Source organism: Thamnophis sirtalis, unplaced genomic scaffold (assembly GCF_051295495.1).
Source record: "Thamnophis sirtalis isolate CommonGarterSnake01/CBP01778 unplaced genomic scaffold, rThaSir2_p1.2 scaffold_13, whole genome shotgun sequence".
NCBI classification, from domain to species: domain Eukaryota; kingdom Metazoa; phylum Chordata; class Lepidosauria; order Squamata; family Natricidae; genus Thamnophis; species Thamnophis sirtalis.
In genome coordinates, this window is record NW_028261393.1 from 15,890,651 (window position 1) to 15,916,796 (window position 26,146).

The following is a 26,146-nucleotide window of genomic DNA, read 5'->3' on the forward strand; positions in this document are numbered from 1 at the left end:
GTGCATTTCACGAAATGGAGCCATGCATTTCTAATCTGGTGGGCAAAATTTTGAAGATTTAGGTTTTAAATTGTTACTTTGTTCTTCAGCATCTCTGTTCTATAATGCTTGTCAATAATTTTGATACCATAATATTAAACATCAATCTGTGAAGCCTAATCCTTTTATGTTCAAACAACAGCCTAAGGGCAAAGCTAGGAATGCTGAATATGTATGTATGTATGTATGTATGTATGTATGTATGTATGTATGTATGTATGTATGTATGTATGTACAAAACCTCAGTTAAGGTTAATATCATTTTAAGTGATAGGAAGCAAATTCAAGACAGCAGAATATGGAGCCATGGTAAAAAATTTACAAGCTGACTACAATATTAGCTTGTTAAGACAGGGTTTTGGAATTTCAATTTTGCCTTTCCTTTGTTATTAATAATTTTATTATTTTTCTACTTTCATATAGTATTCTTATTATTGTCCTTCCTGTTTAGTATTTTGTTATTGATATAGTATATAGGTGACAGGCTAACAATTTATGAATAGATTTAATAGTTTAGTAGTTTAACATTATTCTGACCCGTTTCGCAAGGGGTGGGAAACTAACAGTGTTATATTATATTAATCTGCATCCAACTACAAAGGACATTATGAGTATAAGTGTTCATCTTTTATTTTAATAAGGCACCATTTCTTTTTTAATGCCTTATTCATTGCATTTCTTCTTTTCTTGTCCCTTTTATTTAAATATCTTGATGTTCTGTATTTTAACTTTTCTTGAATTAAAAAAAAAACAGAGAAAGCAGAATGCAGAAGACCAATTCTCTTCCTCTCTATTGCTTTCCCCCTCCTTTGCTCTCTATTTTATCAGACCCCCTCCATCCCACCCCTCGTTGTCTGCTTGGGCATCTGAGTGAACAATTCCAAGGGCAATTCCAGTTTGCAAAAAAAAAGGGAAGGGATGCTCCTGCATGAAAGAGAACGAGTGAGCCATGCTTTTCCACTGGCTTCATCTGCAATTCTTTCGGTGCCAACACATATCTGGCTTTAGCCCTGCAGTATGCAGGCAAATTCCTTTTGTGGGGGATGGTGGAAAGATTCCGTTTCACCAGGGCGATGCTTAGCTGCCTCTATATAGGTCAGCCGATATGATGTTTAATGCACAAACCCCAGGCTGTTTCTCCTTCCCATAGAGAAAGGATGAATGGGGGGTGGGGAAGCAGGGACAGAAGTATGTGATCAGATGGGACACGTTTGCTTGCTTTAAACCAAATATTTTACAGAGAGCTTCATTTTTAGAATGTGTGTGTGTGTGTGTGTGTATGTTTAATGGTCAATTATGGCCGTTTGCATTTTAATTCTAAAGCAGATTCTGGAGGCCTTTGGTGTATTCAAACACAGGCCTTTGTCCTAATAATCAACCAGTGAATTATTGAGTTGACTACATGGCCCAGGGCACTTGGACTCGTGTGCTGGGATTTCTTCTTCATGGTAGAGGTTCTCCAGCCAAATCTCAAAGAGCCCATCTGGAAGGAGAGACGGTTCCCTTTCTATCATGTCTGCTCCAAGGTTTCCCTCCTGCAGAACAGGCTCACCCCAGGTTCTCTTCCAAAGTCATTACCAGGCTCTTAATGGAATAGCTTGGTTGGAATTTCATAATCACCCAATCTTTAGCTTCCAGTTGCCAGGTCCAAGTAACTGGGAACAGGAGTTGAGTTCAAAGCACTATAAGTTCATTCCATGCAACCTACACACAAGAACCCAGTGTGTTAATTAATGGTCAAGCTAAATTGGAGCAAGATAAGACTTGATGGAATTCAACAGGGACGGGTGAGTTGGAATTGGGATCTCTTGTGGGAGCGTAGCGATTCCAAACTGATGACGGGTTTGACCCCACCCTCTAACTCAGCCTGGTCATCTCCTACTTTAGTCTCCATCAATAGCCTCTGCCATAAAGCACAGAGAATGCTTGATTCTAAATTTTAATCAAATGCCATTGCTGGAAGCTTTTTGGTTATTGGAAGAAGGCAATCAAATCCTTAGCTTTGCACACTATGATTTTGCAGGAGAAAATGGCACCAAGTCCCACGCAGGTGGGCATGCGCACCAATTAGGTTCTTGGTTATCTCAAAGGAACATCATGTGGTGAGTGACTCATATATTATTGGATCTGGGAGAACCAGATCCATTCAAATATCTCATAGACATAGCTGTCTTACATTGAGTAGCTGGGTTGAAACACACGACTAGGGCACAGATTTTTAAAACCATGACTTGTTGAACAAGCTGTAGTGATCTGGTTCATACAACACTCTAGCTAGAAGTCTGGAGCTCCTGAAAACCTAGGATGTATCTCTAGAAAGTCCCAAATTCTGCTAATTATAATTTTAATAGTGTCTGAAAGGCAAACATGATTAAAGGTATGATTGGAATAGGATCTTATTATGGTAACTATATTTAATTTTAACTAGAGGGAAGAGAAAATGAAATCTTTATTTCTCTCCTGTTTCCTATTTTGTTGTCTTTGGATGTTGGCATAGCTAAATAATAGAATAGAACGGAATAGAATAGAATAGAATAGAATGGAATGGAATGGAATGGAATGGAATGGAATCTGGAAGGGACCTTGGAAGTCTGGTCCAGCCCTCTGCTCAAGCACCTATACCATCTCACACAAGTGACTCTCTAGTTCAGGGGTGGGTTGCTGCGAGTGTTACTGCCGATTCGGTGCACACGCGTGTGAATACAGACCTGTAAATAGGTCTGTGCATATTCAGAACATTAAAAATACCCCCCCCCCCCAAAAAAAACATGCCACAGCGACCAGAGAACCAGTTCGGGGGCATGGCAAGCCTGCTGTTCCTACTGGTTTGGTGACCCTGTCACAATTTCCACTACCGATTCACCCGAGCCGGTGCGAACTGGTAGCAACCCACCTCTGGTCTAGTCTCTTTTTAAAAGCCTCCAGTGATGGAGCACCCACAATTTTTGGCTCTTAAAGACCAAGTTCTGCCTTCCATCTTGAAAATTTTCTTTTTTCAGGAGTCAACCACCTAGTCACATATTGCGTGAAACCAAAAGGGCATTGTGTGGCTTAGGAATAGATGATGAAACCATGAAGCCCACGTGGCAAGCATCTACTAAGCCTGGTCACGCTTGACTGTGAGATGCTCTCCATAAAGATGGGCAGAAATTTAGTAGCCCAACTTGGTGGTTGTAAGGAACCAGATTATGCCTTCCTCTATTGATACCATCTCTCTAGCGTTCATGAAGGGTTATGTCTAGTTGTTGTTGTTGATTGTTGTTGACTAATTCTTCAATGCAAGACCAGGTAACTAGCTGTGCAATAGGCTCCCCTCCCCATTTGGTATCAAGAATTCCTCTTTGGGAGTCAGGTGGAGACAGAAGAGCTAGCAGTTATTCTTGTCCCTTGTGATTTTTGGAAGAGAAAGAGCTTTTATGACAAAGATCAAGCCAACTACATAATATTTCCCCCCCAAAATGCAAGGGTCTATTTGTTTGGACCCTTGGGGGTGGGTGGGTTGGATTAGATGGCCTACAAGGTCCCTTCCAACTCTGTTAATCTGTATATGTATTTGCAAATATGTCCATTGTTCCATGTGATTTTTACGAGGATATCAGGCACCTTTGTGCTGAATAATATCAAAGGCCAAAGAGACAGCAGGAACAATTTCGGAGACAAGATGTTGAAGACGCAGCTTGCAAAGGTATTCAGTCTATCACAAGGTAAAAGGTAAAGGTTCCCCTTGTGCATGTGTGCCAGACACTCCCAACTTTAGGGGGTGTTGCTCATCTCTGTTTCAAAGCCAAAGAGTGAGCGCTGTCCGAAGACGTCTCCATGGTCATGTGGCCAGCTTGACTAAACGCCGAAGGTGCACGGAACACTGTTACCTTCCCACCAAACGTGGCCTTATTTTTCTACTTGCATTTTTACGTGCTTTCGAACTGCTAGGTTGGCAGAAGCTGGGACAAGTAATGGGAGCTCAGTCCGTTATGCAGCGCTAGGGATTCGAACCGCCGAACTGCTGACCTTTATAATCGACAAGTTCAGCGTCTTAGCCACCAAGCCACCGCGCGCCCTTACATCACAAGGTACATTTAGTGAAAGAAAGCAATAAAGTTTACTTTTGCCACAATATTCCCCAACAAAGCAGGCTGGGGCAATTTACCCCCCATCTGATAACCATCAGATCTGAACAGATCAGACCTCAAACATCCTAAAACATGGCCCATGGAAACAGCAGCTCTTATAATCATGAAAAAGGATCCATGTTTCTGACACTCTCCAACCAAATCTGCACAGCCGGGGGGGGGGGGGGCAGGAAGAAGGAGTGTTAAATCCTTCCCCCCCCTCCTGCACCCAAGGCTTTCCTCCTCCTCCTCATCTCTCTTGAGCTCCCTGCCTGCCTAAAAGGAAAACTATAAACAATGGGGATGATTGCTAGGCTGGAATCCGCCAGGAAGAGAAGGATGCTCTAAGCCACGGCCAAAAGAGAGAGGGAACTTAACGCCTCCTTTATTTTATTTCATTTTTAAAAAAAGGAAGAACGGGGGCAGAGTGAAGCAACTGTCACTTTAAGAAGCTTCCCCAGGCTTCCAAATTTGGGTCAGGCTTGTGCATTTGATGTGAAAGCAAATCTGCTCTCAAAGCGTTTCAATTAAATAAGCTGCAGTGCAAAGGGATTATTCCACAATTTCTCCAGCTCTGCTGTTCCCCATCAACCCCCATGAGCCCACATCTGGTGTGGTTTGCCTTGCAACCCAAGAGATTCTGTGCCTTCTCCAATGGAGTAGCAGATAGGAGTAACAGATGAACAGAGTTGGAAGGGGCCTTGTGGGTCATCTAGTCCAACCCCTCCCCCCCACACTGCTCACGCAGGAGACCCTACACCATTTCTGACAGAGGGCAGTTCAGTCTCTTCTCGAAAGCCTCCAGGGATGAAGCTCCCACAACTTCCAAAGGGAACTTATGTTTAATTGATTGATCGCTCTCACTGTCAGAACATTTCTCCTTATTTCGAAGTTGCATTGTTCAGTTTCCATCCATTATTCCTTGTCTGGCCTTTGGGGCCTTTGGGGGCTTTGGGAAATAGCTTGACCCCTCCTCCTCTCTGTGGCAGCCTCTTAAATATTGTAAAAACTGCTATCATACCTCCCCTGGTCCTTCTCATCACTAGATTAGCCATGCCCAGTTCCTGCAACCATTCTTCATATGCTTTAGTCTCCAGTCCGCTAATCATCTTTGTTGCTCTTCATTGCACCTTTTCTAGAGTCCCAACATCTTTTTGATAGTGTGGTGATCAAAACTGGATGCAGTACTCTAGGTGTGGTCTTACTTAGAATACGAGGAATACAATTGAGGAAGGACAGGAAGAACAAGGCAGCTGCAGACCTGGTTTGTTCCTTTAAGAAGATCTCAGTCTAGGCCTAATTTTTAGGAGGCGTTGCTCTTGATCTACCCTTTGAGGGGGAGATCCAGCTAAATGCAGCTTTAGCATTTGAATCGCCCAATTGGTTTCATTGCAGGGGGTTAACGTAAGTCGATCTAGTCCAGTGCTTAAGGAAGGAAGCTAGAAACTGGGAGACCAGGAGTTCTAGTCCTGCCTTAGGCACAAACCAGGGGTGGGATTCTACCAGTTCCAGGTGAACCGGTAGCTCTGATTATCAGCTGGGAGCGAACCAGTTCATTGTGACTTTCAGCTGTGCCCACCTGCCCGCACACTATACTCACCTATATTCCCTTTTCTGAAGCCCAGTTGATAGGCGCGAGAAAGTGGATTGCCGCACCTCAGCTGTTTTCTACCGGGGTTGCAGTGGAAGGTACCATATTTTTCAGAGTATAAGATGCACCAGAGTATAAGACGCACCAAGGTTTTGAAGGGATAAATTTAAAAAAAAGTTTTTGCACTTTACAAACCTCCCCCAAATGGCCCATTTTTCACAAAAACAGGCCCATTTTTTTTAAAAAAGGGGCATGAATATCTCTTAGGAGGCTTGTAGAGTGTTCCTGAGGGGGTGGGGGGCAGAAACAGCCCATTTTTAGCAAAAACAGGCCCATTTTTTTGTCAAAAAAGGGCATTAGGAAGCTTTTAGATAGCTTCTGGGGGCTATGGGGCCAAAATTGAGCAAAAATTGGCCATTTTTTGCTCATTTCTGCCCTCCCCAGCCCCCAGGAGCTCTCTGAAAGCCTCCTAAAGGCAATGCATGGCCATTTTAGTAAGGGGGGTGGGTTCAGGAGGCGAAAAAATGCTGTATTCAGTGTATAAGATGCACCCAGATTTTCACCCTCTTTTTTGAGGGAAAAGGGTGCGTCTTATACTCTGAAAAATACGGTAAGTTTTCAAACACATTGCGCATGCACCGATCGCACTCAGTGTGTGCTCCGCAAACCAGTTGTTACACCGGTTGAATCCCACCACTGGTACAAACGAATTGGGTGACCTTAGGCCAAGGTCACCCAATTCTCTCCACTCTAAGAAGGAGGCTCAGACAGCACTTCTCAAATTGGGTCAACCTGCAGGGACGTCTAGACAATTGCCAGCCAACTCCAAGGGACCACACTTTAAAAAACAAACAAACAATATAATAATCATAAAGTGCCAGCATCTGGAGTGTTTCCACCCACATTTCTCTTGGAAGAGCAGCGGAGAAAAACAAATTAGATGGATGCTGTTTACAAAGGACAACAAGTTCTCCAGCCATCATCCTGCTCTAAGAAGTTTTTTTTTTTAAGCCTTGTTTAGAAGTCGCAATTTTGAATTGTCTCTCCCAAGGTGACCACAATTTGAAAATCCTAGGACATTTGTTGCGATGTTCCTGTTGTTATCATCTCGCTGCAGATTTCCCTGGGTGCAGCAGCAGGACTCGAGCCTGTGCCTACCAACTGCTGAGCCCCCTAAAACAAGAATACTTTTGCACTCTTTAAATGTCCTAATTCCCAACCCAGAATGACTTGGATGTGCCCAATCTTCCTCCTGTTACAAGGGACTGGGTGTTGGGCTACGTCATTGTCACTTGCTTAACTGATCTTTGCTGATAATCTTGGATAGCGGATGAGATGACCTTGCCTGGTTCAAAAAAAGCTTTTAGTCTTAAATGCACAGAGATACTCAATTGTTCTTCCATCAAAGACCGAACAGTCATTCAACCTGCAACCTGCTTATGAATTAGGAGGCATCATTTCTTCCACCCTACCCTCAACAGATCAACCCTGCAGCAAAATGTGTGCATCCTAGACCCTAGAAGGGGGATATTCTAGAAAACACGATATATATTAGAAAAGAGGGACCGTTTCAAAGACATCTTCTTCAAGCACCCGCTGTAGTACTTTCCACCCTGATTTTTTTCTTTTTAATCACTGTCTCCTCTGGACTTTACGCTCTAGTATTGCCTTTGGCCCACAGGCCTGATGAGCAGTTGGAGGGAAAAGATGCTTCAGGATGCTGAACTGGAAGGGAGGCTCTTGATTGGCTGCCAGTGATGTCATCGCCCTGCCCACATTCTCTGGGCGGTCTGTGGCCAAGCTGCTACTTAGATTGCATTCAGGGTTTCCACTGCAGCATCTGCCTTCTTCCCCTTAGTTGTGCAGCAAGCATCGGACAAGAGGAGAAACCACGGTTCGCTTGGAAATCTGGCCTCCTGTTTCTCAAGTCTCCCATTTCTAGGATTTAGACAAGGAGGGAGGAATACAAATCTTTTGAGTTTGGGTTTTTTAAAACTCTCCAGTATTGAGTAGAAACAGACTTATATACTGCTTCGCAGTGCTTTTATAGCCCCCTCTAAGCAGTTTACAGAGTCAGCCTCTTGCCCCCAACAATCTGGGTCCTCATTTTACCCACCTTGGAAGGATGGAAGGCTGAGTCAACCTTGAGCTGGTCAGGATCGAACTGCTGGCAGTTGGCAGAATTAGCCTGCAATACTGCATTCTAACCACTGCGCCAACATAGTTAAGACAGCATGTTTTCACAACATGCTGAAATGCAAGCTATTCAACCACATATTAGCAAGATCCAGCTGTAGCAACCCAGTTGCTACAAAACTCAATTTTCAAGTGTGTTGAAACATTATCAGAGGCAGCCCAATTATTATTAGCTTTTTTTGTTGGTCAGTCTTTTTGTGATTTGGTTCACACACTTCTTGCTATTGTTTAGCAATAGCAATATACCCTTTCACAGTGCTTTTACAGCCCCCCTCTACACAGTTCACAGAGTCAGCCTCTTGCCCCCAACAATTTGGGTTCTCATTTTACCCAACTCGGAAGGAGGGAAGGCTGAGTCAACCTTGAGCCTGGTGAGATTTGAACTGCCGAATTGCAGGCAGCCGGCAGTCAGCAGAAGTAGCCTGCAGTACTGCACTCTAACCACTGTGCCACCACGGCTCAATAAATGAAATCTCTTGGTTAAGTCACATTTCTCCAGCCTGGTACTCTTTAGGTAGTTCTTGACTTACAACCACTGATTTAATGACTTTTTGAAATGACAACAGCACTGAAAAAAGCCACACTTACCACCATTGCAGCATCCTCACAGTCATATAATAAAAAAAATTCAGGCCCTTGGCAACTGGCATCTATTTAAGACGGTTACAGCATCCCGGGGGTCATGCAGTTCCTTCCCAGCTGGCTTCCGACAAGCGAAGTCAACAGAAGCAAGCAAGCTCTGCTTAAAGACCAACTTGATTCGCTTACCAACTGCAGTGATTTGCTTAAGAACCTTGGCTGAAGATGTAAAATTGGGTGTGATTCATTTAACAACTGCTTTGCTCAGGAACAGAAAATCTGGTCTCAATTGTGGTTGTAAATCAAGGACTACCTCTATAGGGCTGCGATCTCATGACCTAAAATCAACAGAAAATCTGCCCCCTTCCTATACAAGCATCCCATTACAGTCCCAAATGGCTTCCATCCCCCTATAATGCATTACACCACCCAAGGCAGGACTGTGAATCTGTAAAGGGCAAACCACTATTTCAAGAGTATTAATTTCCTCATGCTCATTTGTATCTGGAAAGCTTAACCAAGAACTCTCCCCATGTTTCTCTCCACCTAGCCTGAATTTATCTTCCTTTTTGGGGGATTTGGTTTCAAAGGCTGTTTTTTCCTAAATAGCATCACTTTTTTATATATAATAATGAGGGAACTAAAATCAATGCACAGAACAATTTTTCAATACTGAATTGAATCCGAATGATCCAAAATATTGAGGTTCACTCACTCAAAATGCTAAATCCCAGTTGATTAAACGTATAGATTGCTAAACAGGGGGGGGGGGAAAGATCGTTGTATAAAACAGTAAGCCATCAGCCGTACCTTCCCAATCACAATATCTAGGTTTACACAATACACTAAGCCGATTCTAAATGAATCATGGATTACTGAAATATACACATCTGGTCTAAGTATTTGATCCTGAGAAATACTGGAATGTGGATAAATCTACCAGTTAAGTTATTTGAATGGAATTTCATGAGGAAAATCCATATCCATCCATCCATCCATCCATCCATCCATCTATCATCTATCATCTATCATCTATCATCTATCATCTATCATCTATCATCTATCTATCTATCTATCTATCTATCTATCTATCTATCTATCTATCTATCTATCTATCTATCTATCATCTATCTAAATAGCGTTGTGTGTGTGTGTGTATTCCAGCATAACTCTAGAACGCCTCAATCAATTTCAACAAACTTGGTACACACTTACTCTCTGGAAACAAATACTGTGAGGGTAAGATACTCCTAACACCCCTTGGTGTGTGTGTTCTGGATACAGCCTGTTGTGTAACAGCAGGCTGTATCCAGCCTGTTATGCCAACAGGATACAGCCTGTTGTGCCTTAAAATGGCTTCTACCGTACAGTGCTGTGGATTGCCATGTTAATGCCTTCACAGTAAGTACTCCACAAGGGGGCTTCTTCTGATAAGGGGGAAAAATCCAACATTAGAAATTGTTCATGGAAGGAGGGTTGGGATAAATAAATACCCAGGCAGTGTCAGGTTCTCAGATAGTAAAAAATAAAAACAAGCGTGTCACACAATCAAAGCCATTTCAGAAAACGCCCCTATTCAAAGTTTGTTTAATAGAAACCAAAATTGGTCAGAAGTGACTCCCAAGGTTTCTTCTCTAAGTGTGGAATTTCTTCAGGGGAAGAATACATTATTTCATCATTTCTCAAGGACAGACGGCCTTTTTGGAAGGATGGTAGCTGTAATGGAATTCTCTTGTCCTGGGATTGAGAATCACAACTAAAAATAATAATATTATTTCCTTCCTATCAGGTGAACAGGTAGTGCTATCTCTCCTGTGTCAAGAAACAATTAGATAGAGGAGATATAACATGGAAGCTCTGCCTTAATGTACTTATAATTAGATAAAGAGCTCAAGTTACCTCTTTTCCTTTAAATAAACCTGACTAATGAGAATCTAAATTGCTAGATTAGACAGTACTGAAGGAGTGGGGTGGGGATCTACTAGTTTCCTCCTCATGTCCTTCCATATAATCCAGGGTGGCTGTAGATCCTGAGGCCTCTTACCAAATACCAGTTACTGAAATTTACCAGTGGATTGCCAGAAAGGAAAACTAACTGCACCATTTTCTGCGTTGGAAAACTCAACAAAATAAGTAAGATGGATGCACTAAGCCTCTAGCAGAATTAACCTTGCTTTAAATTAAAGGTAAAGCAAAAATATTATTCAGATTTATATACCCTTTCGATAACAAATCAACTCTATGTGGTGCATATTTCAGGAAACAGGTGGGGAAAAAAGACAATAACATAACAATACATAATAAACACATATCATGCTAAAGAATAATTGTACCAAAATAAATAACCCTCACTGGAGAAGAGCCTCATGCTGGGAAAGATTGAGGGCAAAAGAAGAAGGGGGACAACAGAGAATGAGGCAGCTGGATGGAGTCCCCGAAGCAGTATGTCTGGGCTTAAATGAACTCCAGAGGATGGTAGAGGACAGGAAGGCCTGGAGGAACGTTGTCCATGGGATTGGCAATGGGTTGGACATGACTTTGCAACTAACAACAACTAACCCTCATTTGCTACATGGGGGAATGTCAACTTTCAAATCAGATGCCAAAGACTGGGGTGGTGGGAAACAGGTCCTAAAAGTTAACTAAGGACCACTGGAATTGATACTCTCCTGGTTCTGAAGGGGATGTTATTTCACAGAAGGGGTGAGCAACACTTCATGGCCCTTGTTGGTGGCATTTTTATGGACAGGGAGCCTGAAAGGAGACTCTCTTCCAGATCTTACTGGATGTGTAGCTACTGACAAAACTCATCAAAGTCAGTTTTTATGAATGACAGTCACACCTTGAATTGCACACAGAAACTAACTGGTAACCAATGCAGTTACCATAATATGGGTACCTTATTATACCTTACTTATTGAGGTAAGTAAGATACATGGGATGTGGTGGCTCAGTGGCTGCTGAGCTTGTCGATCAGAAGATCGGCAGTTCAACGGTTCGAATCCCTAGCGCCGCATAACTGAGTGAGCTCCTGTTACTTGTCCCAACATCTGCCAACCTAGCAGTTCAAAAGCATGTAAAAATGCAAGGAACCACCTTTGGTGGGAGGACAACAGTGCTCCATGTGCCTTTGGCATTTAGTCATGCCGGCCATATGATCATGGAGATATCTTCGAGGACATCGTTGACTCTTTGGCTTAGAAATGGATATAAGACTGCCTTCTAGAGCCGGAAACAACTAGCACGCATATGCGGAGGGACCTTTACCTTTACCTTAAGATACCCTCATGCCATCTTGAGCCACCGCAACCTTGATCTTTCGACATTCAGGTGGCCTTCAAAGGAAAATCTGTACAGAAGACATTACAGTAGTCAAACCAAAAGCTAACTAAAGCATAAGTGAGCTTGAGCAGGGCCTTCTTACTTAAAAATAGTTGTAATTGGTACATTAGATACCTATAATTGGTAGATGGAATTGTGCTAAAATGATCCTCGTCCTAGTCACTATTTGCTATTTGAGGATCCCAAGTTACCACATTCTATTTAGTAGAGGGCAACGGACCAAAAATGATATATCTGCCACTTCAGTTGGTTTCCAATCCACTGAGATCCCATTCCATCTTGCTAGGAGTAAGCCTAACTCTGTTCCTCCCCATCCAGAGCCTTATATCCCCCAGGCACTGGATTGAAACCTTGATCCCATATCCCAGGCATCAGATACACAGTTGAGTAGTTTCATGTAAGCGTAAGTGTTAAATAGGAGTGGAGAAAAAGTTGAACCTTGAACCATTAGAGGGTCTTAGACTCTGATCCAGACTAGATACCAGGCCTGCAGCCATCTTTTCTTTTGGGTCTTTGGCCTGCCACACTTTCTATTATTCTGCTATGCATTTTCTATTGTGGGAAAATGGGAGGCAGGATTGTACGTAGTTAGATGCTATGTAGCCAAAACAAAATTCTTTCCAGAAAGCCAAGGTCATCCTTTGTCTCTGCACCTCTGCACCTGACCTGAACTGTATGGGTGGGATTGCCAGCATGGCAGTGGGAGATTGGACCATGTGATGGATGTGTGGGTGTGGGGGCAAGATCTTGAACTTTCAACCGGGTGGGGAGAACCGGGAAGCTTTCAGATTCGGGTTTTCCCAGATGTGCCAACATGGCTCTCTTGATCAATTGGAAATTTGAGCAATACTTTGCCTTGGACTCTGATTTACTTTTGGATGCAATTTGGAACCCTGATACTAGAACTGTCTGTGGAAAAAGAAGGAAGGAGAACCATTGTAGAATAGTATAACTAGTTTCTAACCTAGTGAAAACTACTAGAGGTCAAGCAAGACCAGGAGGATTGCATGGCCCTACCTGGGTTCTGCCACAGGTTATTCACAAGAGCAACCAATGGGATCTCAATACTATATCCTGGCCTGCAATTGAAATGAAAAGGCCACAGAATCATAGAATAGTGGAACTGGGAAAGATCGAGTCCACCTCTCTGCACGGTGCCAAAAAACCCACACAATTAAGCCATCTCCAGAATAGTTGACTGTCTGGTCTCTGGGGGTTTTAATCTCCATGTTAGAATCTTTCCCAGTTGAATAGATTTTACCACCAGGACATCATTTCTTATATTGAAGCATGATTCAAGTAGCTGCAACTTGCACCCACAATGCCTAATCCTCGATTGCTTCCCGACTAGCTTCCCTACGACATCCCTCAATAGACTTGGATATTGAAATCATCTCCACGCTTCAATTCAGAGGGTCATCCAGAGCTCTCTGCATTTGCACAGCCAATCCCACCCACCCACCCTTCTCTCCCTTTACTTGCGGCCCCTGTCACATTTCTATGTCCCTGCCATGCCCGCTGGAGTCCTTGGAGAAAAATAAATAAATACATTAAAAAGATGGTTGGCGAAGGGAGGAGTAGAGGGATAAAAGAAAGAGGGGTAGAGAGGGTGGGAGAGAGGATTGGAGGGAGGGTGAGAAGGAAGGGAGGGAGTGTACCGGGAGAGAGGAGTGGTAGAGGGGGAGGGGAAGTAGGGTAGAGGGGAATGATGGAGGGAAGATGGAAAGTTGGAGGGGGGGCGAAAGAAAGGGTGTACGGAGGGTCGAAGAGGTACATTGGGTTTCTATTTTGAGGGGTATTGTTGACAAGAGGAATGGCTGTGTTTATTGTTTAATGTTATATGGCCCCGGTTATGCACAGTATATATGTGACTGTACGAAAATGAAAATGGAAAATAAAAACATATTTACCAAAAATAAATAAATAAATAAATAAATAAATAAATATAAAAAAATAAAAAATAAAAACTAAAGAAAAATAAAAAAACAAAAAAGATGGTTGGGTCGCACCATGTCCTAAACGCAGAGGTCACTCTGTTAATGGTAAATCTGGAATCCCATGGAAAGAGGCAAAGAAAAGACTAGTGATGGTTTGCTCTCCAATATGCCGAGACCCTTTCAGATAGCTACCGGGTCATGATTAGAGCAAGAACTGTTTGATCGATGTCCTTTGGGTAAGACATGTTTTTGTCCATGCGTTCCTCATCTATGCCAGCTAAGAAAAGCATGGAGCTTCATCAAGCATTTTCTCTGTTACTAGACAAGTTGAAAAACGAGAAAAAGGAGACTGCAGGTTCAATAGAAACAGGCATACCACCCACCCACCCTTATAAAGTCACTCTCTTGTATGGCCATAGTGCTTTGATGTGAACGTGGCACGACAAAACCGCACTGGTCAAAATCGCGGCGATAAAATCGCGGCGATAAAGCCGCGACGTCATTGCCGCGCATCATCACTGCCACAACAACAGCGCAGCAACAGAAGGGCGCTTTAAAACGGCGCCGCAGCAGAAAGCCGACTTCATTTAAGGTAAGCATTAGGATTAGGTTTAGGGGTTTGTTTTAGGGTTTGTTTTAGGGTTAGGGTTAGGGTTAGGGTTAGGTTTAGGGTTACGTTTAGGGTTATGTTTAGGGTACTAAGTGCTTGGGAATGCACGATTTTGCCCTCCGCGATTATGTCATCGCGGTAGGGTCGCATTTTTCCTTAGCGCTTAGAATGGCGCGAATTAGTCTTCGCGCTTATGTCTCCACGCAGAAGGGCTTCGCGGATTTGTGGTGGAACTGATGGTGAACACTATAGATCAGTGATGGCTCATCACGTGCTGAAAGCATCCATAATGCAATGTGCATGCGACCCAGCTCTGTGCTCCCCCATCCCTGTGTATGTGCCCCACCCTCCACTTGGCCATTTTTGGCTTTTAGAATGGTGCAGGAGGCTTTCCAGGTCCAAAATAGGGCACAGGGTGGCTTTACATGGTACCCACGCACCCCATTTTGGCTTCCAGATTGGTGCAGGAGGCCTTCCAGGCACAAAATGGGGCGTGGGGAGGCCGCCTGCTCCCCTCTGTGCCCCATTTTGAGCCTGGAAGCCCCCCTGCACCAACCTGAAAGCCAAAATTAGGCTTGGGGGCACTGCATGAGCTCCCAAAATGCAATGTGAGCACTCCCATGCATATGCATCCCCCGCATGCACCCAACCCCCCATGCATGCGTGGCAAAGACCCAAAAACCAGCTGGCCGCCAGGAGTCATGCGTCCATGCATGGTGGAGCTGGGCTGGGGCGATGGCTGGCGTGCCCACAGAGAGGGCTCTGTCTGCAACCTGTGGCACGCATGCCATAGGTTTGTCATTATGGCTATAGAGTATGCATTGTCCTGCTCACTAATCATTGGGCTCTATTGAATCAGTTGTAACATTATAAGGGTTGGAGTAAAACATATTTCTAATTTATTTCTCCTCTGTATAATTTATTGGAGACATTTCTATAAAACTCATTTTGCAGGTGGGGGTGGGTGTAGGGGAAGGGATGGTCTTAAAAGCTCCTCATCTTGTACCTCGATAAGAAAGATAGTTGTTCATTTTGGCAACAGTTTTATTCCCCCTGCATTGAGGAACAGCAAGTGTTAGACAGGTTTTAATCGATCCTGGTCGAAGTATGAATCACATCCCATGAGTGCCTATCTTACAGGCATGCACCTTCTCAAACTTGGGAAGCATCAAACTTCTCAAACCTTTTTTCTCAAGGTGGGAGGGGGAAAAAACTGACTGTACTGCCTGCAAGCCATTCTGTGGGTGTGTGCCTTGTGTAGGAGTGGATGACACATCTGGAAAGCAATATAAACTCATGTCTTGATGACTGTGAAAAACTCCCAATGCAAAGGGGGGAAGCACTTTGTCAATGTAATGCCTGGGAACTCTCCATGGTACTGAAGAAGTGGTGCTATTCATCATGTTTCCTGTTGCGCCGGAGAAAGGACAAGAACATTTTCTGTCTTCCTGTTTCTGTTCAAAGACTGCTTTAAGCCCTGCTTGAGTTTCACCCACACTTAATAATAAATCAGGTCTGTTTACATCATAAAAAGGTAAAGGTTCCCTTCGCACATACATGCTGGTTGTTCCCGACGGTAGGGGGCGGTGCTCATCTCCGTTTCAAAGCCAAAGAGCCAGCGCTGTCCGAAGACTTCTCCTTGGTCATGTGGCCGGCATGACTAAATGCCAAAGGCACATGGAACACTGTTACTTTCCCACCAAAGGTGGTTCCTATTTTTCTACTTGCACTTTTACAGGCTTTCTAACTGCTAGGTTGGCAGAAGTTGGGACAAGTAATGGGAGCTCACTCCGTTACGCGGCACTAGGGATTCGAACTGCCAAACTGCCGACCTTTTTGATCAACAAGCTCAGTGTCTTAGCCACTGAGCCACCACGTCATTGTTTACATCATAGGCTAAGCTATAAAGCAGTTTCTTTTTATTATGGTTAACATTTATTAAGGAGATTTTTGCAGAGTGAAAACAAATTTCAAGGAAAAAAAGAATAGCAAGTAAAGCGAGGAGTGAATAAGTAATAAATAAAAAGGAGGAAAAAGAAAAGAAAAAAAAGAAATATAGTTAAGACTACAACTGCTATCATTTTGAGCATGCCAGCGAGAGGACAATGGGCTCTGTAAGCTTCCACCGTGGGGAAGCTGAGGTCTTACAAATTAATTTACCACTTCATTTGTATTTCTAATGTTTCCTCTGCCTATATATGCATGATTTGATGAGAAAACATGAGATAGACCGGACGCAAGGATGACGTGATTGCCCGGACTTAGTTCCATCAAGCTTTAGGAAAGGATTGAATTTATATCCCCCACCTCTGCAGCTAAACGCAAGTTTTTTTTAAAAACATGCATCACATACGGACAGAAAACCAGGCTGAGTTTCAAGCATTCCATTGCAGCTGCCATTTTGACTTTTTTTTTTTGACCCAAAATTCTTGACTCAGATACCCTTGAGAAAATGAGCAAGTTGAAGCCAGCAATGGGCAAGGCCAGAAAGGGACAAAGCATTTTTTCTCCTGCTTCCCCCCCCTTCTTTACTCATTCCTTTTAAGCCATAATCTGCCTGTACCTGTTCTTCTCCGCCTCCTCCTCTTCCTCCCTCCTCCACTTCCCGTTCTGTGCTTCGAACCAGACTGTATTACTTGTGCTCAAGAGAAATAGGGGCAAGAATTTCACATTGCAAAAAAAATGCTTACGTGATGCTGTCCATTTAATGACAGGAATAAACATGAGTTCTTGCGTCTGCCACAGCGAACACGGCTAGCCAGATGCCGAGAGGAAGCCAGTGGGAAGGGTGCGTTAGTGAGCTCTCCTTGGCCCAGTCAGCCTTGGCATAACCAGGCCGACAAAGCTGTTCTCCCCTATTCTGATCATCTCCCACCACCCTCTGGGAAATCATTTCCCTTTCCCCCAATCTAATCAGGTGGGAAACCTTGGGACAAAATTCAGATGCATCAGCGGTGCCGCTGTACTCCTGGTTCAATTTCATCTTCCCATCAGCCTTTTGAAGTAGACCAGGAGGAGCCCAACAAAGGAAAGGAAAAAGATGTGGGTTGCATCTGACTCTCATTTGCAGAGAGAGAGAGAAAACCGTCCACGTTTCGGGGGGTTTGGTTGCAGCCGCGCTCAACTTCCTTGGTGACCGAGTGAGTGCGTGCTTCTTCTATAGAAATTCCACCCCACCCAGGTTTTGTTCATCATTTTCTTTCAAGGTCATTTTTATTTTATTTATTTTTGAAGTAGGGTGGCACCTGAAAGAGGAGGCATGATTCAGAAGTGGGTGATGGGATGGGGAAATGGCTCTTTTGTCCCTCTTAAGAGATTGTTTTAAAGGCAGCCTTTGGAAAAATAGGACAATCCAATCCAAGGCAGTTATGTCAGTTGTTGCCCACGTCTGGAGTAAAAAGATGGGACATACATTGAACGTCTACATGAAAGAGCACAAATAGGAGTCCGTTAATTAATGCTTAAGAGCAGCTGGGGTTTCCTGCCTCCCCATCATTTATTAGCCACACCAAAGTGGATGTGTTTTTTTTTTCTCTCTGATTGAGTCAAACAATCAAATGCTGGTCGTAACCGGGGTTCGAGTTTGAATTCGGAGACCTATAAACCGTTTCCTCGGCTGAGCATCCATGCTCCCTTATTCCTCCTTTCCTATTTGCAACGTCCGTCTGCCCTTGACTTTGGTACAATTTCAGAGTCCAGCACAAAGTCCCATCCTGAAGCCTGCCCGCCCTTCTAGGGAACAATGGGGCGGCTGCTGGGATGAGGTTGGAGGGCGAGTGGCATTGCCGGCACAATGCGCCAAGGGGGTACGGAACGCTGCCCTTGCTTGCTGGTGGCGCAGAGTTTCTGCGCTTTGCTTATAAGGACAGGAAGGACAATGGAAAAATTTATCCTGGCATCCCAGGGGTGTGCTAATGCTAGAGTGCAGAAGGCATACACAAAACTGCGGGTGGGGGGAGGGGGGGAAAGAGGAGGCAGGGTGTTCACACAGATAAGAAAGCAGAGGGACCTGGGAAGAGAAAGGGTGCAATAGGACAGCAAGATTCAGAGGAGGAGCCCTAGGAAGAAAAGCTGTATGGGAGCCAGAACTGGCTTCCTTGTGCCTTTTGCAAGCTGACTGGTTAATTCTAGCTAGATGGAAACTGATCTCAGTATAGATGGCGAGGGGAAGGGGGGGAGCTTAGCTGTATGACAATACATGCAGGGTTTGAGGGGGTTGGGTATCCGTCATGGGGATAAAACAATTGCTTTCATTACTGATCTATTTGGGGATGCCAAAGCTTTCCAGAGGCATGCAGTTATTCCTGGGTGACACACCGAACACCATCTATGGCCAGGCTGGGTTGGAACATAGCAAGGAACACAGCTAGTGCTGAGCCTGTAGCATATGCATGTGTGCACCCACAGTTTTCTCTCTCTCTCTCTCTCTCTCTCTCTCTCTCTCTCTCTCTCTCTCTCTCTCTCTCTCTCTCTCTCTCTCTCTCTCTCTCACACACACACACACACACACACACACACACAGTCACACATGCACAGGTACACTCCCTCGCTTCTAAGGGCTATCAAAAAGGCTTGCTCATCCCTCTCCCAATTCCCCTTTCCAAATTCCCTATTTAAGAGATGAAACAATAGTGTATTCATTACAGGACAGTGTTTAGCCATTTCTCTCCCTCCCTCTCCCTCTCTCTCTCTCCTGCCTTCCCTTCACCCCATCTCTGGACTCCCTCTCCCCCTTCTTCCACCCCCCCAACACCCGCTGAATCATAATTACCTTAATGTTTGAACTGCAGAAGATTCCAAGCTGTTCCTTCTTGGTGGAGAGGGGAGAAAGATACAGAGAGAGAAAGAGAGAAAGAGAGAGAGAGAGAGAGAGGAAGGGAGGGAGGGAGGAGACTGGCGCACAGACAAATAAAACCCAAGTGAGAGATGATCTTAGCAGTGAAGTGAGCTGATGGGTGACACCCAAGGTGTCAATGTCGCCTTTCCAACCGGAATGAGGCCATTGCTCCTGTAAGGTGTGCCCCCCCCCAATACCAACTCATGAGGTCTGCCTGTGTGTAAATTTAACCCCTTTGTGATATAGACATGGAAAGTGTCTTCGGCCGGCTCGTACCAAGACAGGATGGAGCAGAAAATAAACCTGAGATTTCAGAGTAGCAACCAAAGATGGAGTCAAGGACCACCCCTCAAGATACGCCTGGGATTCAAATCCAGCTCTCCCCACCTTATAAGCAAGGAAGGGTCTCCGCTTGTCCCAGGTTGGCTTTGGGGAATGGGGTTCCTCTCCAAGGTATCTCTGGGCTTAGGGAGAGGCGGTGCACGGATATGGAGAAGTCATCTGCATTGCCTGCCTTTACCTTATGACCTAGCTATTGTGAATCCTGCTTTTCTTAACCGACTCTCGCAATATTATCAGCATCCTTCAAGGACTGTTGTCAGCGTTGTGGGTTCTTTTTGTCCTAGCTCTGCTACAGGTAAACAAGTCAAGGCCTTCACCGATGTCCAATCATCTACCCAGTTCCATACAGCGCTGAAAGAAAAAGACAATAGGAAGATGGATTTAAAAAGCAGGGCATTTAAAAAAAAAACATTTGTTTTTAACGGATTAGGGATTGAAATTGGCACCCAGATCAGGTTTGGGAAGAAGGTGGTATGAGAAGATGGGCTGACATTCAAGATGTTTTCAATGTAACAAAAATATCTCCTATTTTTAAGCCACCCTTTTTCAGATGTGTGGGTCTCTGTGTAGGCTGGTATGTGTGAGAGAGAACAAGACAGAATGAACGGTGAAAGAGAAGACACCGTCTTCTTAAAATGTATCGGTTTGAGCCATTAGTTTAGGACCCAAACTGTTGAAGTGGGGGGTGTTAAATTTATGTAACAACGTTGGATATTGGGGGGAAAAATCTGTGGGGAAGTTAGCTCTGCTTCTAAAAACAATCAGGCCTGAGTCATACCTTCTTCTGGACCGATGGATGATTTTGGTGTAATAAATACAAAACATCCTTTTTAAAAAACAAATAGGTCAGTTTAGACCACACTTGTAGAGCTTTTGAAAAAAGCATCTTGGAAGCGACTAGATCAAGGATCCCCAAACTTGGCAACTTTAAAACTTGTGGACTTCCAGTCCCAGAATTCTCCAGCCAGCATAGCTGGGAGTTGAAGTCCACAAGTCTTAAAGTTGCCAAGTTTGAAGACCTCTGGACTAGATATTTCGAGGCTTCCAAGGGTGGAGACAGAGGTCCAACTTAAAGAGAAGATCCAATCACGCAAACCTTGAAGCTGGTTTGAGTCCATTTCCTTCTGACAAAAGCAATGAATAACAGAGTTGGGAGGGACCTTGGAGGTCTTCTAGTCCAACCTGCCCTGCTCAAGCAGGAAACCCTGTCTGGTATCAGACAAATGCTTGTCTAATATCTTGTTTTTAAAAAACTGTAGTGTTGGAGCAAGCCACAACTTCTGGAGGCAAGTCGTTCCACTGATGAATTGTTCTTACTGTCAGGAAATTTCTGTTACAGGGGCTTTCTAACCATCTCTCCAGAGGTTCTGACCAGTTCTGGAAAAATCGGAGCAGAAATTTTGAGTAGTGCGAAGGACAGCAAACACCACCTCTGGCTAGCCCCGCCCCCATCTTTTCACTGCCTCCCAAGTCCCAGTTGATTGACTGGGTCTTCTTTTGTTGCCCTGCACCAGAGCTGGAAAGCAGGTTAGTGGGGTAAGGAGGGAATGGGGATTTTGCAGTAACCTTCCCCTGTCATGCCCACCAAGCCCCACCATACCCACCAAGCAGTGGTGGGATTCAGCCAGTTCATACCTATTTGGGAGAACCTGTTGGTAAGTAGTTCAGAGAACCGACTGTTGGAAGAAATCTCCTTTCCCCCCCCCACTTTACAGGGCTAATCCTGTAAGGAAGGCAGGAAGGAAACATTCTGGTGTTGTTTCTAGCCTAATCTTTATTGCCCTGCTTACAGAAACTGCCTCTCTGGTTAACCCTTATTACATTGTAACAGCTAAGGAGAAGCGCCCATCAACCTGAATGACCTTGAGTTGGCCACGCCCACACGGTCGCATGACCACTGAGCCCCACCTACCCAGATGGTCATTAGGGCAGAGAACCGGTTGTTAAATTATTTGAATCTCATCACTGCTACCAAGCCACGCCCACAGAACCAGTAGTAAAAAAAAATTGAATCCCACCACTGCATCCCTCCATCCAAACTAATTTCTGTCAACCCTGTGGACCATTTTGTGCAAAGACAAATCTCGTCCTTTGAGAACTGAAGATGTGGAAGGAGAAAGACGGACACTGAAGGAGCAAAGGAGCCATCTTGATGAACAGTTTAAATCAACTTTGCTACCCCAATTTTCCACCTACCAAGGGACAATATATCTGCTTTGAGTTTGGTGCATTCTTTCTTCCACTTGGTTCCCCCCCCCCCAAGTTCCTATTATCATTTTGAGGACATGTTGATTGTGACCTAAATTGCTTGCACTGGGATTTTAATTCATTCTCAGCAGCCGTAATCATTTGAATTTAAGCTTCTCTTCTACTCCCCTCCCACATGTATAGTTTCCCTGGCAATTTAATCTACAAAGTCATTTCCCTACTGAGGGATCCTTTTAATGACACAGTTGTTCCTGCTACAAAGCTGCTCTTCCACCCCCATGGAGCTTTCTTTATACATTTCAATGATGTGTCAAATATTATAAACGGGGAGCCCTCTAGCTTTAGCTGACTGCTGTATGGGCCACAAAGCAGAGCCGATTCCATGTCACTTTCCTTTTGGGGGAGGAGAATGCTAAACATTTTTATTCAGCAGTGGATCTTTTCTCACAATCTTCCTGGACAGACTAATTTATGTTCAACCCAACAGTGGATCACCTTGTTCTGAGCTAGACTTCCCAAGAGCGTGAAGCAAACTCTTTGTCCCGACAAAAACCCTTTTTATTAATTTACTGTGAATTCTGCTCATTCACATCCGGTAAAGTCTTTCAAGGGAGGATTTGCAGTCACAGACCTTATCTGGCTTGGAGAACTGAGAGGCTGATAGCTGCAAAACTTGGCAAGGAGTCTCAGAGAGTCACGAACCAATTAAGCAAACTAATTGTCTCCTGCAAACTCCACTCCCCTTTTGCTCCTCTTTTATTTCCTCTTGGGAGGGGCCATTCATTGTCCACCTGTGGCCTTACTCCCAAGTCAACCTCTGTTCTTTAGCTCTTCCCTTCGTCTGGACACTCTGCACATGTGCACACTGGGAACAGGCTCCAGCTGTTCATCTGCCTCACTGATGTCTGACTCCGAGTCCGAAGGCAGCTGATAACTGTCAGACGGCCCTGGCCTCCTCTCTGCCTCCAACACAGAGTCCTCATCAGAGCCTTTCCCAGACTCCAGGTCTGGCCCATGTTCCTCCCCAACCTCTTCACTGTCCGAATCTACTGCCAGCTCTGCTAGAGGGCCACAACACACCTGTCGTTTTGAACAATATTAATGCAAGTAACACCTAAGGATTCGAATCATTGCCAAGTTGGATCAACCTTAATAAGTTGGATATATTGGCCTCCAGCAATAGACTGCAGATACAAAAATCAGTCCATACCACAGCTGGGACCATGGTGTCTGGATTCCCATGACCTGGTGGAAGAGTCCATGCAAAGTGAGTGTTCTAAATTCAAAGCACTGCCAATTATTTTTCCCCATCAGGCAACACTATGAATTTGAACCCCTATTGCAGGAGTCTCAAAACATGGCAACATTAAGACTTGTGGACTTCAACTCCCAGAATTCCCCAGCCAACATCACTTGGGGAATTCTGGGTGTTGAAGGCCACAAGTCTTAAAGTTGCCACATTCAGAGACTCCTGCAATAGGGGTTCAAATGTTGGCTGGGGAATTCTGGGCGTTGTAGTCCACAAGTCTTAAAGTTGTCATGTCTGGAGACTGCTGCCCTGTTGCAATGGAAAAACCTATCACTCCATTCCTACAGACCTAAGCTTTGATCCTGGGTACAATCCAGTGCAGGTGGCTCTTGCCATAAAGCATTGCAACCAAATGAGTAATGGTACGACTCATTCTTGTATTTTGGCAAGTCACACTCATTTCAGGGCTCCCTTGACTCAGAGACTTTCTTAGCATTCTGGATTCCCATGCTTACTCTATGCATAGAACAGTTTGATTGATTTGGGACTTACGTAATGCAATGTTTTTCCAGCTGGCAACTTTAAGTTGGGTGGACTTCAACTCCCAGAATTCCTCGGCCAACTTTAGGATGAGCTGGCTGAGAAACTCTGGGAGTTGAAGTTCAAAAATCACGATCTACTTCATTCCAATAACCCCACTGTGGCTTGTTCCACAAGCCATGGTTAAGACGTTGACTTATGATGATTTGCAAATGTCATTCTTGTGTTTAAATCATAGGCGAGGAGGGAGTTTTTATCTTGTGTTCCAAGAGTCAGCCTCCAACCTCTTAATTTTGTTTGTAAAACTCGGACTGGACATTTTTCTTCCTGACAAAGATTGAATGTCAGGGTTCCAAATAGCATCCAAAAGTAAATCAGAGTCCAAGGCAAAGTATTGCTCGAAGTTCCAATTTATTAAGAGAGCCACATTGGCACATCTGGGAAAACCCGAATCTGAAAGCTTCCCAGTTTTCCCCACCCAGTTGAAAGTTCAAGATCTTGTCCCACACCCACCAGTCCATCACATGGTCCAATCTTCCACTGTCATGCTGGCAGTTCCACGCATCCAGTTCCGGTCAGGTGCAGAGGTGCAGAGACAAAGGATGACCTTGGCTTTCTAGAAAGAATGTTGTTATGGCTACATAGCATCTAACTACGTACAATCCCCCCTCCCATTTTCCCACAATAGAAAATGCATAGCAGAATAATAGAAAGTGTGGCAGGCCAAAGACCCAAAAGAAAAGATGACTGCAGGCCTCACATTGCATTTTCTTCAGGATTACTTCTATGGCTGGTGGTGCATTGCTCAAACGGTCTTGGGAAAGGTCAGGGCAGGTCAAGGTTTTCTGCCCAGGGATCTGTTGGCAAAGGAACAAATCCTTTGTGGGAAATGGGAAACAATCCCCTTGCAGTGGGCTTTGGAAAGTCTGTCAAGTGGTCGAGAAATGAGGATGAATGTCATTCAAGATTAGATTGAGAACCTCCAATTAGTTCACCTGACATATATCCTCCACGGTGTATCCCAGGGCATTCAAAACCCTAAATCTGGATTAACAGGGCACAACTGCTGCCGTTGCTTAACACACTTGGATGAAGCAACCACATTAAGGATTGAAGTCTCATTGCCTGGTTTCACACCACATGATCAGACCCTGGCTTGGTCTCCATAACCCAAGGACCATTCAGACGAGAAATATAAACTGGAGTGGAGAAGATGGATCGATTATATTCAAAATAAATATGGGACTAAAAAATTCCAGATAGCCTATGATTGAAGAAGATAAGAATGATATAATTTGTTTAGAGTTAGCTAAACAAAAGAAGAGTTAAAGTACAAGTGAAGGATGATGCTAAAGTCTTTTTAGTTTACCTTAGAATATGATTGTTAAAGATGTATACCCTGTATTTGCTCTGGGAAGTCAGGGGGGAGGAGGGCGGGGGTGGGGGAGATGGGTTTGGGTGGGGAGGGTGGGGGCGGGGAGGTAAATATTTGTAAAAGCTTTTAAAATTTTCAATAAAAAAAAAAGAAAAAGAAAAAAACCCGCCTCCAGTTCTGGTCTCCACGTTATAAAAAATAATAATAATTAGGGATTGAAGTCTCATTGCCTGGTTTCACACCACATGATCAGACCCTGGCTTGGTCTCCATAACCCACTGAACCATCAGCTTACTAAAACCAGATACAGATTAACAGAGTTGGAAGGGACCTTGTAGGTCAGGAGGTGTCAAACTCATTTTGTCCCGGTGGCATCACATGACTTATTGGAACTTTCCCCACCCTTCTGCTGGCATGGCCAGCATGTAATGCATCCGGCCCGAGGGCAGGGAGTTTAACAGCCATATTTCTAGGTCATCTAGTCCAACCCCCACACCACCAAGCAGGAGACCCTACACCATTTCTGAGAGATGGCAGTCCAGTCTCTTCTTGAAAGCCTCCAGTGATGAAGCTCTCATAACTTCCGAATGCAACTTCTGTTCCATGGGTTGATTGCTCTCACTGTCAGAAAATTTCTCCTTATTTCCAGGTTGAATCTTTCCTTGTTCAGTTTCCATCCATTATTCCTTGTCTGGCCTTCGGGTGCTCTGGAAAATAGCTTGACCCCTTCCTCTCTGTTGCAGCCCCCCCCAAATATTGGAAGACTTTCATTCAGTTTTATGTACTGTGTTGGACAAATTCAGCCAGCCCAGCTAACCAGGAAAGAGGGCTGACTGGAGAGAGAATTGGGACAGTAGTTCTTTTAGGGGTTCTGCACCAGCTTTTGTTGATTTTATTCTGTTGAATTTGAGAAACGTTGGAAAACAAATTGATTCCAGGAGTTCCATCTGTGAACTATGGGATACCAAGGATCCTTGAGAAAATGCAAACAAACGAGAAAGGGAAAACACAAAACTAGTATCAAGCTTATACAAAATCTAAAAATAATTAAAAATGGTTGATTCCTTACTGAATCATGTGATCTGCAAAATTTGAGACCTATCCTCCTGGGGCAAGGGTTTCCTCTTAGATGTTGTGGCCTGCTGCCGGCCAGCAAAGCTGGCAGCAGAGTCGTACAGTGAGGAGGTTGGAG

The 26,146-nt window shown here is 44.3% G+C and overlaps 1 long non-coding RNA gene across 1 annotated transcript in view; it reads right to left on the reverse strand.

The window, feature by feature from the left end:
- The window catches only part of LOC148043083 (uncharacterized), a 60,798-nt gene extending 41,561 nt beyond the window's left edge, over positions 1–19,237 (reverse strand). The window contains exon 1 of the long non-coding RNA XR_015698288.1: positions 19,175–19,237. This is a non-coding gene — a long non-coding RNA (uncharacterized LOC148043083). The remainder of the gene's footprint in view (positions 1–19,174) is intronic.
- Positions 19,238–26,146: the final 6,909 nt, after the last annotated feature.